The sequence below is a fragment of the Mustelus asterias genome, unplaced genomic scaffold (assembly GCF_964213995.1).
Source record: "Mustelus asterias unplaced genomic scaffold, sMusAst1.hap1.1 HAP1_SCAFFOLD_124, whole genome shotgun sequence".
Taxonomy (NCBI): Eukaryota; Metazoa; Chordata; class Chondrichthyes; order Carcharhiniformes; family Triakidae; genus Mustelus; species Mustelus asterias.
Window position 1 is genome coordinate 805,690 of NW_027590162.1, and position 5,450 is coordinate 811,139.

The 5,450-nt window shown below is 45.3% G+C and overlaps 1 non-coding gene across 1 annotated transcript; it reads right to left on the reverse strand.

Moving 5' to 3' along the window:
• Positions 1 to 3,371: 3,371 nt before the first annotated feature.
• Positions 3,372 to 3,453, reverse strand: trnas-cga (transfer RNA serine (anticodon CGA)). The gene has a single exon. It is a non-coding gene; the product is annotated as a tRNA-Ser (tRNA).
• Positions 3,454 to 5,450: the final 1,997 nt, after the last annotated feature.

Below are 5,450 nucleotides of genomic sequence, written 5' to 3' on the forward strand. Positions count from 1 at the left end.
GGTGCAATGATTAGCACCGCTGCCTTACAGCGCCAGGAACCTGGGTTCGATTGCTGGCTTAGGTCACTATCTGTTTGAAGTTAGTACACTCTCTCTATGGCTGCATGAATTTCTTCTGGGTGCTCCAGTTTCCTCCAACAGCCCGAAAGATATGCTGGTTAGGTGCATTGGCCATGCTAAATTCTCCCTCAGTGTACTCAAACAGGTGCTGAAGTGCAGCGACTAGGGGACTTTCACCGTAACTTCATTGCAGTGTTAATGTCTGCCTACTTGGGACACTAATAAATAAACAAACTTCACTTTACCATCTTCCCCAATATTCTTCTCATTCAATGCATCATCCTTTGTTATTTCTGCCAACTCTAGATTGTTGCCACCACGAGAAATCCACTCCCCTCTGCAGTCCTTTCAATTTTCTGAGTGGAGATTTTCCTCTTTACACCTTCGCCCATGTCCTATCAATTAAAGCAATTCCGCCTCCCCGCCCCCCCCCCCCCCCCCACCCCCGATCGAATGTACTCAATGTCCAACGCTTCTAACATTCCTTCCAGATGAAAGGCCAATTTATTCTCCCAAATTAATCGTATTTGCTGTTTACGTCATGCTCTGCTCTGGACTGTGGAGACCAAACAAAGATCGATTACTAACCCTCTGGGATTTCTCCATTCAGTCCAAAATTGTGGCTCCACTTCTGCTCAGAATTCTGGCCCACTATCTTTTTAATTCTTCACTTGTTTTCACTCTGATCTCTCTGTCCTTCGTCTTCTCTCATGTTCCAATGAAGCTCAGTGCACAATTCCTGAACGCACTATTTTGATATCTTCACTTGTTCTCTTTCTATTCATGGTAGCCTTGCACCACCAGTTCCTGCATTTCATCTCTCTTGTACTCTACGCAATCACAGGCTTTCTATTTTGTCCCTTTATTTTCTGCCGTTATCAATCTGCCATTTTCTTTTGGTCAAGAGCTTCAAGTTTTTAGGTGTGCAGATTACCAACAACCTGTCCTGGTCCCTTCAGGCCAACGGCAAGCCCCCCAACGCTTCTATTTTCTCAGCAGGCTAAAAAATTCTGCATGTCCACTCCGACTCTCAGCAACCTTTACAGATGCACCACAGAACACATTATTTCCGGTCGCATCAGAGGCTCCTTCTCTAACCAAGACTGGAAGCAACTACAAAGGGTCATGAACGAAGCCCAGTCCATCACACACACCAGTCTCCCATCCATTGACTCTGTCTACACATCCCGCTGCCTCAGAAATGCAGCCAGCATAATCAAGGATCACACAAACCCCCGACATACTCTCTTCGACTTTCCGTTGGAAAAAAGATGCAAAAGTCTGTGATCACGTATCAACTCACTCAGGAATACCTTCTTTCCTGCTGCCATCAAACTCTTGAATAGACCTACCTTACATTCAACTAATCTTTTTCTACATCCTAGCCATGACTGGACTACTACATTCTCCTTTCCTTTTCTATGATTGGTATACGTTGTCTGCATGGCATACAAGAAACAATATTTTTCACAAGATACTAATACAGGTAACAACAATAAATTAAACCAAAAATCAAACTTAAGGCAGGAAGGTGGGCACACTGTTTGGGGGGCACACTGTTGCCTCAGTGCGCCAGCGCCCCGGGTTCAATTCCAGCCTCAGGTGACTGTCTGTGTGCAGTTTGCATGTTCTTGCTGTGTCCTCGTCGTTTTCCTTTGGGTGCTGCTGTTTCCCCCCAAACTCCAAAGATGTGTGCCTTAGGTTGATTGGCCATGTTATAATTGTCCCTTCGTGTCAGGGGGACAAGCAAGGTAAATACATGGGGTTACGGGGATAGGAACTGGGTGGGTTGTTCTCTCTGCAGGCTTGATGGGCGAAACGGCCTCCTTCTGCACTGCAGGGATTATATGATTCTTCTTTGAAATTGTTGCATTTCTTTGAGATTGTAATCTCTGTCCCAATTTTGTACATTTCTTGGAATTTTACGCACATTTGTAGTTTCAGCACGAGTGCATTTATCTCAGCCTCATCCCAGCAACTCCTTTGTCATTTAATGTCTCCTGCCCTCAACGGTGCTTTGAAGCCAGAAGAGAAATATTCATGCTAAATTCAGTAATACGTATCGACCACGAATGAGTTAATATTCTGACACAGTATTTTTGAGGCAGCGCAAGATCACACAAATGCTATAATTTTTGTCTTATGTAAGGTTGATATGGACAGAATGAGCGGTAAGTTGAACATGTTAAATTGCCACAGGTGCCAACAGGCAAACACAAACAATCGGAGACACAGAAAGAAACATATGAAACAATATGTATCTAATACAATCGGAAAGGATGGAAACTTCACCTGATCAATTCATGGTGATTTTGGGAACGAAATTCCATGTTTTAATCCAGTGGTTAAGAAGCAATGTTGAAATTTGTCCAAATAATGATGAACTATGTCTTTAACGTGGTGCTGTTTCCACTGTGCTGATACTCTCGTCCCTCTCGACGGTACATGTCACAGGGAGGACGCTGCTTTCCAAAGAAACATGGTGACTTATTGCAGGGTGTCCGGTAGATCAGACACACTGCAGCTATTATGGATCAACTATTTCTGTGTGATCATTGATCGTATCTGCTTCCACCACCATCATAGAGAACGAGATTGATCCATTACTCTTCTGGCTGAGTGATGTTGCCCTCTTTTTAGGTCAAACCAAATAAACAAACTCAAATTAAGTCAGGACAAAGTAAAAGGGCAGCTCCCCAAAAAGGAGGGGGAACAGCCCGAACAGAAATCAAAGTACAAAGGAAACTTAAAAACATCAAATTAAAATATGATTATTCGGGTCGATAATGCACCCCAACCCCTGCGGTGCCCAGCGGGCGCGGAAGGCGTCAACCCCGCCTGTGGACACCGCATGCTCCCTCTCCAGGGACACCTGGCCGCGAACGGAGCCGCGGTAGAGGGGAAGACAGTCAGGATGGACGGCCCCCTCGATCGCCCGCTGCCTGGACCGGTAAATGGCGCGTTTCGCCAGGCCCAGGAGCAGGTTCACGAGGAGGTCGCCATCCCGACCCTCCCCTCTCCGCACCGGGTGTCCATAGATCAGGAGGGTGGGACTGAAGTGCAAACAAAACATCAATAAAAGGTTCTTTAGGAAAACATAAAGTGAGTGCAGCCTAAGCCACACAACATAGACATGGTCCACGGACTCCACAAGGCCGCAGAAAGGGCAGTCTTCGGAGCTCGTGAACCAGTGAATCCGACGGTTGTGCGGAACTGCTGCATGCATCACCCTCCACCCCAGGTCCCCGACGTAATTGGGGAAAAAATTGGCGACTTCGTACGTGCCTGAAAGAAACATTTCCAACCATAATCGCTGCGAGCAGGGTTCGAACCTGCGCGGGAAACCCCCATTAGATTTCGAATCCAACGCCTTAACCACTCGGCCACCGCAGCTGCTTATTTGCTGCACTAATGTAACCACCTCAGTAACGTGCATATATTAACTTCATCAGTACCAGGATTGGACAGAGCACAGTGTGTGAGCTGAAATTTGTTCCTGAACTTTTACTTTGTATCTTTGTCTCTGAATTCATTTATGAGGCCAGTGATTTGTTTTTTTTTTCTATTTAACTAATTTTTCAGTGAAAACTAATTACGTCCGAAGAGAAAATGAAAACAAAAGTATCTCTATTACTGGCGAATGTTGCGTTCGCCCTGTTTTGTTCACTCGTTTTAAAATACAAGAGGCCGCCGATAAGGTTCTAAATGCAATAGCCGGGCATCGAACCCATACCACCTGCGTGGAAAGCAGCTACTCCCACCACTATACCACCATCGCTCGCGCTGCATCAGCAACCGTTATTCGCGTTAGTTATAATTACGGAACTACCTTCGTTGCTGATTTCATCAGGCACCAGGTGTGCCCGTCGGAAACTGAAATTGGCTTGTCTCGTTTTCGCCACCTTTTTACTATTGTTTCATACTGGGAATTCATTGATCAATTTGGAGGCCTGTTCTTTCATTGAACAAAGTGTCCACTCAAAGTAAATTGAAGCTGAATTTTCCATTAGAAAGATCGTGATGGTGAGGATTTTTAGTGAATTTCATTTTAAGAGTGCTCAGCTACTGTTATGACCTGCGATAACTAATTAAAGACATCAGAACCGTGATGGCCAGGAACTGACCCTAGATCAAATGCTCGCACAGTCACCACTCCACCACCATCGCTCACCTGGTTCTGCCACCCACTCTGTAAGAAAGTTCAGCTCTGACAGTGAATCTGGTTTCCTCCAGGTCCAATCGGAGGATGGTCAGAAACTGTCTGTCACTGTCAGAAACTGCATTATCAGCGAGTGCGGGATGATCATTTAACTGGCTGTTACTGGTTGTTGTGGTTGTGATTTACTGTTACCTGTCAGTGCAAGAACAACACATAAAACTATACAAACACTTAGTTGAAGAAAGGACTTCTCTTGTGGCACTGGGAGCATTTGCATAATGGATGTCTGGTTCTGTTCAGTTTGACAGCAGTCACGTTTGATGCACTTTGATTCTTGTATTTATTTTCCCACGATACCCTTTCCCTTTCGCGACGTGTCGTGTTTATTTGCTCGTTTGCCTAAATGTTGAACTGAAACCAATTGGAATTGGCCTATTATTTCAGCAAGATGCACTTTCTACTCTGAGCGCTCTTTGTTGCAGTAGGAGCGCTGCAGCTGCGGATCTGTGGCGCAAAGAGTGGCATGTAGGACTTCTCATCATTGTTTTATTTAATTTGATTTGATTTATTATTGTCACATGTATTAATATACAGTGAAAAAGTATTTTTTCTTGTGCGCTGTAGAGACAAAGCATACCGTTCATAGAGAAGGAAAGATGAGACTGCAGAATGTAGTGTTACAATCATAGCTAGGGTGTCGAGAAAGATCAACGTAATGCAAGGGAGGTCCATTCAGAGGCAGCAGGGCAGAAGCTGTTCTTCAGTCGGTTGGTAGGTGACCCCGGACTGTTGTATCTTTTTCCCGATGGAAGAAGGTGGAAGAGAGAATGTTGTCTGGTGAGATATTCAAACGTTGTGGGTCAGAATCTCATCGAAGTCGGCTTTTTAGGTAAAGTTTGAAGAAATTAGGAACGGTTGTGTCAATGCTCTCAGAGAAGTGAAACTGCTGCCTCGAACTTCATGAGAATCCCTGCAGGGCAGAAGGAGAGCATTCGGTCCGTCGGGCCTGCACCGACAACAATCCCACCCAGCCTGTATCCTCGTAACCCCACATATTTACCGTGCTAATCCCTCTGACACTAAGGGACTATTTAGCATGGCCAATCCCGCTAATACGGCACTAATTTTCATGGCTGAGCTGCCTATTCCAGAAAGACAAAATCTCCCATTCGGGCCGCAAATGAAGCTGGCGTCTGCTTTGGAGCGTCTGAAACCTCAGGTTTCCCTGGTG